General features: G+C 42.0%; 1 non-coding gene across 1 annotated transcript; it reads right to left on the bottom strand.

Annotated features, from left to right (window-relative positions):
• Positions 1-10,365: 10,365 nt before the first annotated feature.
• Positions 10,366-10,438, bottom strand: TRNAR-UCU (transfer RNA arginine (anticodon UCU)). The gene has a single exon. It is a non-coding gene; the product is annotated as a tRNA-Arg (tRNA).
• Between the last annotated feature and the right edge of the window lie 264 nt (positions 10,439-10,702).

The following is a 10,702-nucleotide window of genomic DNA, read 5'->3' as shown; positions in this document are numbered from 1 at the left end:
TATAGATAGAATAATCCACATAAATAATAGCCTTTAGGAGTCCTCAACAATTGTTAAGATTGTAAAGGAGAATTGAGAACAAAGCATTTGAGAACTACTGATTTAATTAACGAACTTATTTCATGTGGGATGCCCCCTATTCCCATGCCTCAGACATCTCTGAATTCTTCTATATTCACCCCCTAGGTGCCATCAGTCCATCACATAAATACTTCCCTTTTGCTGACTCTTAACATTTATACCTCTGGCACAAACCTGGTCCTTTAACCTCATAATCAAGAACTCAATTGTCTCAAGTAGACTTCAAAACAAAGACTGTCACAACTAGAGCACCTACCAGGCACTGGTGGGGGACCATGGACACCTAAGGGGACAAGAGGAACCCCCAGTGACCCGGTGGGACCGTGGGGGGAGTGAGAGGGGAGGAGAAGTGGAGGTGGGGCGAGACTGGCACCCCTGAGAGGCGGCTGGGGGAGGGGAAGGGATCCCACACCTGAAGGGGGAAATTGGGGGACCATTGGGAGGGCAGAGGATCAAAAGGGAGCATGGCCAGGTTTCCCCTGCCCTCTTGGGCCCCCAGGAGCCTGCTGAGATCCCGGGCCTGATCCTCTGCCCACCGAGGCCCCCTCCAGCTGCGCGGGTCCTGAGGGAGTGGAAGGGAGGGAAGGGGGAGCAAAGGTAAAGGCCAGACCTCCAGGATGGGCACCCCTGAGGGGCAGTTAGGGGAGGGGAGGTGTTCCTACACCCAGCGGGACCCACCCATGGTTCGGGGTCCAGCAGGGACGGGGGAGACCCTGGGAGAGACAGTGGGGGAGGGGTGCAAAGGAACGGAAGGGAACACGGCCAGTGCTTTCCCTGTCCACTTAGGCACCGGGGAGCCTGTTGGGCTCCTGGGCCTAATCCTCTGCCCTCGGAGCCTCCCTCCTGCCGTGCAGAGCCCAGGCCCCGCCCCCACACCCCCACCCAGGGCCCCACCTCTACACTCGGAGACCCCCTCTGAGTCCCCCTCCAACACGCTGGGCCTAAACCCCACCCACACACCCTCACTCAGGGTCCTACCCCCAAACTCCAGAACTCCATACTCCAGAGGCCCTCCTTTCCATGTGCGACGCTCCCCTTCCATGCAGGTCCTAAGCAGAGGCCCCGCTACATGCGCAAACGTCACCCCCCACTTGCCTAGGTCCCGCCCCACCCAAACCCCTCCACCTAAGTTCCACCCCCATAGCCAAGGCCTTTTGTGTGTGTGTGTGTGTGTGTGTGTGTGTGTGTGTGTGTGGTTTTATTTTACCTTGTTGCAGTTGTTTCAATTATATTTTTATTTTTCCTAATATATTTTTTATCTTTCTAATTTTACTTTGTTTTTTATTCTTTGTTATTGTATTGCACTTTTTTTTTTTTTTTTTTTTTTTGCCATGCCACACAGCTTGTGGGATCTTGGTTCCCAGGCTGAAGGTCAGGCCTGAGCTCCTGTGGTGGGAGCTCTGAGTCCAAACCACTGGACTAACAGAGAATCTCAGAGCCCAGGGAATATTAATTGGAGTGAGGCCTCCCAGATGTCCTCATCTCAGCACCAAGACCTGACCAGCTCAATCCAACTGCCTGCAAATTCCAGTGCTGGACGCCTCAGGCCAAACAACCAATAAGACAGGAATACAGCCCCACCCAAAAAAAAAGAAATGACAAAAAAATATGTTACAGACGAAGGAGCAAGGTAAAAACCTACAAGACCAAATAAATGAAGAAGACGCAATAGGCAACCTACCTGAAAAAGAATTCAGAGTAATGATAGTAAAGATGATCCAAAATCTTGGAAACAGAATGGAGAAAAAACAAGAAACATTCAACAAGGATCTAGAAGAACTAAAGAGCAAACAAACAGTGATGAACAACAAAATAACTGAAATTAAAAATACTCTAGAAGGAATCAATAGCACAATAACTGAGGCAGAAGAACGGATAAGTGAGCTGGAAGATAAAATGGTGGCAATAACTGCCAGGGAGCAGAATAAAGAAAAAGAATGAAAAGAATTGAGGACAGTCTCAGAGACCTCTGGGACAACATTAAAAGCACCAACATTCGAATTATAGGGGTCCCAGAAGAAGAAGACAAAAAGAAAGGGTCTGAGAAAATATTTGAAGAGATTATAGCCAAAAACTTCCCTAACATGGGAAAGGAAATAGTCAATCAAGTCTAGGAACCACAGAGAGTCCCATTCAGGATAAACCCAAAGAGAAACAAGCCAAGACACATATTAAACTATCAAAAATTCAATACAAAGAAAAAAATACTAAAAGCAGCAAGGGAAAAGCAACAAATAACATGCAAGGGAATCCCCATAAGGTTAACAGCTGATCTTTCAGCAGAAACTGCAAGCCAGAAAGGAGTGGCAGGACATATTTAAAGTGATGAAAGGGAAGAACCTACAACCAAGATTACTCTACCAAGCAAGGATCTCATTCAGATTCGATAGAGAAATCAAAAGCTTTACAGACAAGCAAAAGTTAAGAGAATTCAGCACCACCAAACCACCTTTACAACAAACGCTAAAGGAACTTCTCTAAGCGGGAAACACAAGAGAAGAAAAAGACCCACAAAAACAAACCCAAATCAATTAAGAAAATGCTAATAGGAACATACATATTGATAATCACCTTGAATGTAAATGGATTAAATGCTCCAACCAAAAGATACAGACTGGCTGAATGGATACAAAACAAGACCCTTATATATGCTGTCTACAAGAGACCCACTTCAGACCTAGCGACACATAAAGACCGAAAGTGAGGGGATGGAAAAAGATATTCTGTGCAAATGGAAATCAAAAGACAGCTGGAGTAGCAATACTCATATCAGATAAAATAGACTTTAAAATAAAGACTGTTACAAGAGGTAAGGAAGGACACTACATAATGATCAAGGGATCGATCCAAGAAGAAAACATAACAATTATAAATATGTATCCACCCAACATAGGAACAGCTCGATACATAAGGCAAATGCTAACACCCATAAAAGGAGAAATCGACAGTAACACAATAATAGTGGGAGACTTTAACAACCCACTTGCACCAATAGACAGATCATCCAGACAGAAAATAAATAAGGAAACACAAGCTTTAAATGACACAATAGACCAGATAGACTTAATTGATATTTTTAGGACATTCCACCTGAAAGCGGGAAAATACACTTTCTTCTCAAGTGCACATGAAACGTTCTCCAGAATAGATCACATTTTGGGTCACAAATCAAACCTTGGAAAATTTAAGAACATTGAAATTGTATCAAGCATCTTTTCCAACCACAATGCTATGAGATTAGAAATCAATTACAGGAAAAAAACAGTAAAAAACACAAATACATGGAGGCTAAACAGTGCACTGCTAAATAACCAAGAGATCACTGAAGAAATCAAAGAGGAAATCAAAAAATACCTAGAAACAAATGATAATGAAAACATGACAATCCAAAACCTATGGGATGCAGCAAAAGCAGTTCTAAGAGGGAAGTTCATAGCAATTCAAGTTCACCTCAAGAAACAAGAAAAGTCTCAAATAAACAATCTAACTTTACACCTAAAGCAACTAGAAACAGAATAACAAAGAAAACCCAAAATTAATAGAAGGAAAGAAATCATAAAGATCAGAGCAGCAATAAAAGAAATAGAAACAAAGAAAACAATAGCAAAGATCAATAAAACTAAACGCTGGTTCTTTGAGAAGATAAACAAAATTGATAAACCTTTAGCCGCACTCATCAAGAAAAAAAGGGAGAGGACGCAAATCAATAAAATTAGAAATGAAAAAGGAGAGATTACAGCTGACACCGCAGAAATACAAAAGATCATAAGAGACTACTACAAGCAACTATATGCCAATAAAATGGACAACTTGGAAGAAATGGACATATTCTTGGAAAAGTACAACCTTCCAAGATTGAACCAGGAAGAATTAGAAAATATAAACAGACCAATCACAGGTAATGAAATTGAAACTGTAATTAAAAATCTTCCAACAAACAAAAGTCCAGGACCAGATGTCTTCACAGGCGAATTCTATCAAACATTTAGAGAAGAGTTAACACCTATCCTTCTCAAACTCTTCCAAAAAATTGTGGAAGGAGGAACACTCCCAAACTCATTCTACGAGCCCACCATCACCCTGATACCAAAACCAGACAAAGATATCACAAAAAAAGAAAATTATAGACCAATATCACTGATAAACATAGACGTAAAAATCCTCAACAAAATACTAGCAAACAGAATCCAACAACACATTAAAAGGATCATACACCATGATCAAGTTGGATTTATCTCAGGGATGCAAGGATTCTTCAGTATACGCAAATCATTCAAAATGATACACCATATTAACAAATTGAAGAATAAAAACCATATGATCATCTCAATAGATGCAGAAAAAGCTTTTGACAAAATTCAACACCCAGTTATGATAAAAACTCTCCAAAAAATGGGCATAGAGGGAACCTACCTCGACATAATAAAAGCCATCTATGACAAACCCACAGCAAACATCATTCTCAATGGTGAAAAACTGAAAGGATTTCCTCTAAGATCAGGAACAAGACAAGGATGTCCACTGTCACCACTATTATTCAACATAGTATTGGAAGTCCTAGCCACAGCCATCAGAGAAGAAAAATAAATAAAAGGAATACAAATTGGAAAAGAAGTAAAACTGTCACTGTTTGCCGATGACATGATACTATACACAGAAAATCCTAAAGATGCCACCAGAAAACTACTAGAACTAATCAATGAATTTGGTAAGGTTGCAGGATACAAAATTAGTGCACAGAAATGCCTTGCATTCCTATATACTAACAACGAAAGATCAGAAAGAGAAATTAAGGAGACAATCCCATTTACCATCACAACAAAAAGAATAAAATACCTAGGAATAAACCGATCTAAGGAGGCAAAAGACCTGTACTCAGAAAACTATAAAACACTGATGAAAGAAATCAAAGATAACATAAACAGATGGAGAGATATACCATGTTCCTGCATTGGAAGAATCAATATTGTGAAAATGACTATACTACCCAAAGCAATCTACAGGTTCAATGCAATCCCTATCAAATTACCAATGGCATTTTTCACAGAACTAGAACAAGAAATTTTACAATTTGTATGGAAACACAAAAGAGCCCGAATAGCCAAAGCAATCTTGAGAAAGAAAAATGGAGCTGGAGGAATCAGGCTCCCTGACTTCAGACTATACTACAAAGCTACAGTAATCAAGACAGTATGGTACTGGCACAAAAACAGAAATATAGATCAATGGAACAAGATAGAAAGGCCAGAGATAAACCCACGCACATACGGTCACCTTATCTTTGATAAAGGACGCAAGAATATACAATGGAGAAAAGACAGTCTCTTCAATAAGTGGTGCTGGGAAAACTGGACAGCTACATGTAAAAGAATGAAATTATAGAACATACCCTAACACCGTACACAAAAATAAACTCAAAATGGATTAAAGACCTAAATGTAAGGCCAGACACTATAAAACTCTTAGAGGAAAACATAGGCAGAACACTCTATGACATAAATCACAGCAAGATCCTTTTGGAGCCACCTCCTAGAGTAAGGGAAATAAAAACAAAAATAAACAAATGGGACATAATGAAACTTAAAAGCTTTTGCACAGCAAGGGAAACCATAAACAAAACGAAAAGACAACCCTCAGAATGGGAGAAAATATTTGCAAACGAAGCAACTGACAAAGGATTAATCTCCAAAATATACAAGAAGTTCATGCAGCTCAATATCACAAAAACAAACAACCCAATCCAAAAATGGGTGGAAGACCTCAATAGACATTCCTCCAAAGAAAACATACAGATGGCCAACAAATGCATGAAAAGATGCTCAACATTATTTATTATTAGAGAAGTGCAAATCCAACCACAATGAGGTATCACCTCACACCGGTCAGAATGGCCATCATCAAAAAGTCTACAAACAATGGGGGCTTCCCTGGTGGCGCAGTGGTTGAGAATCTGCCTGCCAATGTAGGGGACACGGGCTCGAGCCCTGGTCTGGGAAGATCCCACATGTCGCGGAGCAACTAGGCCTGTGAGCCACAACTACTGAGCCTGCGCGTCTGGAATCTGTGCTCCGCAACAAAAGAGGCCGCGACAGTGAAAAGCCCGCGCACCGCGATGAAGAGTGGCCCCCGCTCGCCGCAACTAGAGAAAGCCCTCGCACAGAAACAAAGACCCAACACAGCCAAAAATAAATATAAATAAATAAATGTAAATTTAAAAAAAAAAGTCTACACACAATGAATACTGGAGACGGTGTGGAGAGGGGGGGAGCCTCTTGCACTGTTGGTGGGAATGTAGATTGATGCGGCCACTGTGGAGAAGAGTATGGAGGTTCCTTAGAAGACTAAAAATGGAACTGCCATGTGGCCCAGCGGTCCCACTGCTGGGCATGTACCCTGAGAAGACCATAGTTCAGAAGGAGTCATGTGCCACAATGTTCACTGCAGCACTGTTTGCAATGGCCAGGACTTGGAAGCAACCTAGGTGTCCATCGACAGATGAATGGATGGAGAAGATGTGGCACACATATACAATGGAATGTTGCTCATCCATAAAAAGAAATGAAATTGAGTTATTTGTGGTGAGGTGGATGGACCTGGGGTCTGTCATGCAGAGTGCAGTGGGTCAGAAAGAGAAAAACAAGTACCGTATGCTAGCACATATATATGGAATCTAAAAAAAAAAAAAAAGGTTCTGAAGAACCTAGGGGCAGGTTAGAGACGCAGACATAGAGAATGGACTTGAGGACACAGGGAGGGGTAGGGTAAGCTGGGACAATGTGAGAGAGTGGCATGGACATATATACACTACTAACTGTAAAATAGATAGCTAGTGGGAAGCAGCCGCATAGCACAGGGAGATCAGCTTGGTGCTTTGTGACCAGCTAGAGGGGTGGGATGGGGGGGTGGGAGGGAGACACAAGAAGGAGGGGATATGGGGATATATGTATACGTATAGCTCATTCACTTTGTTATAAAGCAGAAACTAACACACCATTGTAAAGCAATTATTCTCCAATAAAGATGTTAAAAAAAAAAAAAAATCCACCTGCCAATGCAGGGGACACGGGTTCGAGCCCTGGTCTGGGAAGATCCCACATGCCGTGGAGCAACTAAGCCCGTGGGCCACAACTACTGAGACTGTGCTCAAGAGCCTGCGTGCCACAACTACTGAAGCCCACACACTTAGAGCCTGTGCTCCTCAACAAGAGCAGCCACTGCAATAAGAAGCCCTCGCCAGTTAACCAAGAGTAGCCCCCGCTCGCCACAACTAGAGACAGCCCGCGCGCAGCAACGAAGACCCAATGCAGCCAAAAATAAAAATAAATAAAATAAATAAATTTATTTTTTAAAAAAGGCAATCTTTATCCAAATGACTGAAAGCCCAGTGAAATAAATTAAAACAAGAAAATTTTACTTACAAGAAATTTATTCTTTGACCTCCTCAATATTGTTTTTTGTTTTTGTTTTTGTTTGTTCATTTGTTTTGTTTTGTTTTGTTTTGTTTTGGCTGCACTGCATGTGGGACCTTAGTTCCCCAACCAGAGATCAAACCCATGCCCCCTGCAGTGGAAGCATGGAGTCTTAACCACTGGACTGCCAGGGAAGTCCCCACGCTGGTTTCCAATGTTTAAAAAAAAGTCAGAAAGTTGAAATATTTTTGGATTAAACTATCAAAATCTTTGATGTAAAAATAAAAATTAAAAATGCCTTTTTACCTTCATAAAATGCTTCTGGTTGCAAACAACTAGCAAACTGAAAATGGCTTACTTGAATTGCTTTAATCAGTTTACAACACTGCTATGAAATTTGGCTCAGAGAGGAAGACGTGCCCTCTGCCCTTAGGGGTGTGTGTGCTCCAATAGCAATGGCTTTTCAGCGGTCCTGATACTCAAAATGAGACCAACATGCCAAGTAGGTCCCACCATTGTCAGGGTCTTGAATTTAAATACTTGTTACATACCTCCTGCCTAGACATAGCGACTTTCCAAAATGGAGTGTCCGCATGAGTTCTGAAAGATTACGCCAGACTTCATGAGGTAGCCTGCAAGAGACTTGGTCTCCCCAAACATATCTGAAGATGGATATTTTTTAAATGACTTGACTGGAAAGGGGAGGGATGAAGAGGCAAAACACAAAGGATTTTTAGTGCAATTGTAACAAATGTACTTCTCTACTGGAGGAATGTTAATAATGGGGGAAGGGTGTGCATGTGTGGGGGCAGGGGGCATATGGGGATCCGGAACCTTCCTCTCAATTTTGCTGTGAACCTACAACCTTTCACTAAAAAAAAAAAAAAAAAAAAAGTCTTTTTGAAAAAAATGACCCGATGCTACCAGTCAGCCCCTGGGGCGGGGGCGGGGGCGGGTTAGAAAGAAACGTTTTACATCATTCTTTCTTTTCCCCCAACGGTGGCAAAGGCCAAAATATCTATGAGAAAGTTGCTTTATTATCCTTCAAAAGTGTTAGGGTGCAGATTTAGTGTTGGTGGAGAGGGTTTCTTAAGATTGTTTTGTTACCGACCCAGATCCTTGGATTTGTTAATCAATAGAAACTGATAAGAGGCCAGATGAGAAATTCGGGTAAGGCTTTATAAGCAAAAGCAAGTAACAGGTGCCCTGGTTCCATCCCTGAGGTGGGGTGGGCTCGTTCCTTAAGTGGGGTGAGGGTAGGGGCGGGTCTGTAGGTCTGACAGAGGGGAGGCTTAGGTGCTCTGCCCACCCCTTGGTGGTGCCATGTGCAGGAATCATGCACAGCTCCCTGCTTTTGCTCCTGGGGTCTCAGAATTGGCACTTGGTTTGTGGCCTTTTTGTATCTTACTGTTCATAATTGCCCCCGCTGCGTGCATGTTAGTTTCTTTGTATCTTTTGCCCCAGGAGGCATTCGTCCAGGTGCAAGCACTCCAGTACAGGGTCCCAGGTCCCAGCTTCTCAGTTTGAAAAATAAATGGTGGTAGAGCCTGTAGGGATATTACAATCTGGAGTTTACTGTTTCATGATCTAACCTGACATCATCACTCTTATCTCCACATAGTAAGAACAAGAATTTCAGAGTAGTGTAAATGGTAAAAAAAGGTGATAGCATTGGGTTTGCCCCCAGCACTGTAGAAGCATCACATGCTGGTTTACTGTGTGGAAATTCACTTGAATCTTTTGCTAACTCCAATCTACTCCCTAGGGAGTTCCCTGGTGGGCTAGTGGTTAGAACCCCTGGTTGGGAAACTGAGATGCCACAAGCCACGGCATGGCCAAAAAAAAAAAAAAAAAAAAAAAATGACCATGAAGTTTCAAATTGTAGGTACTGTCTCAAAACTCAGAAATGGAATCCAGTGACAAGAGCATCTTTCTTAAATAAAAAATAATTTGAAAAGTCATTATAACCTAACATGTTAGAAATATGATCTAGGGGGGCTTCCCTGGTGGCACAGAGGTTGAGAATCCACCTGCCAATGCAGAGGACACGGGTTCGAGCCCTGGTCCGGGAAGATCCCACATGCCGTGGAGCAACTAAGCCCCCGTGCCAGAAGTACTGAGCCTGCGCTCTATAGCCCGCGAGCCACAACTACTGAGCCCGCATGCCTAGAGCCCCGTGCTCCGCAACAAGAGAAGCCACCGCAATGAGAAGCCCGCGCACAGCAACGAAGAGTAGCCCTACTCGCTGCAACTAGAGAAAGCCCGGCCACAGCAACAAAGACCCAACGCAGCCAAAAATAAATAAATAATAAATAAATTTATTAAAACAAAAAACACAGCTCTCAACTTTTAGGTTGTGAATATTTTTTTAGTGGACACATGGATCGTGGTGTCCGGCATCATCTGACAGATTTCCACTCAAAGCCTGAGTCACTCCATGCTCCCCTCGATCTCTTTGCTCCAGCCACATTGGGCTTAAATCATCATTTTATTCCTGTCAAAGTGCTGGAAATCACACTTGTAGAACCAGCTTTTTTTTTTTTTTTGCTGGCAACTGAAAATCTCTTTGCCTCTAAGAGCTGGCATGTGTCCTCTTGGACAGAAAAAATGTGTAGTGGCATTTGTGTTCCAGCCTGCTGTTCTGATCAGATTCCAACATCAAGCTTAACTTTCAAAATTGTGAATAAACTACTATCTGCATAGCTGCATACAACCTGTATCTGTAATTTACCTTGATTCTGATTATTATCAGTTCATAATTCTTCAGCTTATTGTGCAGATTCACGAAACCTATTTCCAATGCACACAGAACAAAGTGAGGAACAAAGAAAAAGAAATTTTGGGGGGCCACGCCGCCCGGCTTACAGAATCTTAGTTCCCCGACCGGGGATTGAACCCAGGATCCCGGTGGTAGAAGCTCAGAGTCCTAACCACTGGACCACCAGGGAATTCCCTAATGCATGTGTTTTTAAAAATTCTTTCATAGTAGGCAAAAGTCTTGCAAGATATTTTTAAAATTTTTTTGCTAAAAGACTGACTTTTTTGCTAAAGTAGCTGTGAATGTTATTTCAAAATGTATAAAGAACTAAAACTCTACATTCTTATGCATTTTTTTTAAACAGAACAAAAGAGAAGACAAATTCATAATTTTAGGATACAGAGAGTACATGTTATCTATTCATATAAAAAAGGATTTCTCAACCTCAGCACTA

Source organism: Balaenoptera ricei, chromosome 19 (genome assembly GCF_028023285.1).
Source record: "Balaenoptera ricei isolate mBalRic1 chromosome 19, mBalRic1.hap2, whole genome shotgun sequence".
Lineage (NCBI taxonomy): Eukaryota > Metazoa > Chordata > Mammalia > Artiodactyla > Balaenopteridae > Balaenoptera > Balaenoptera ricei.
This window is presented reverse-complemented; position numbering and strand designations above follow the sequence as displayed.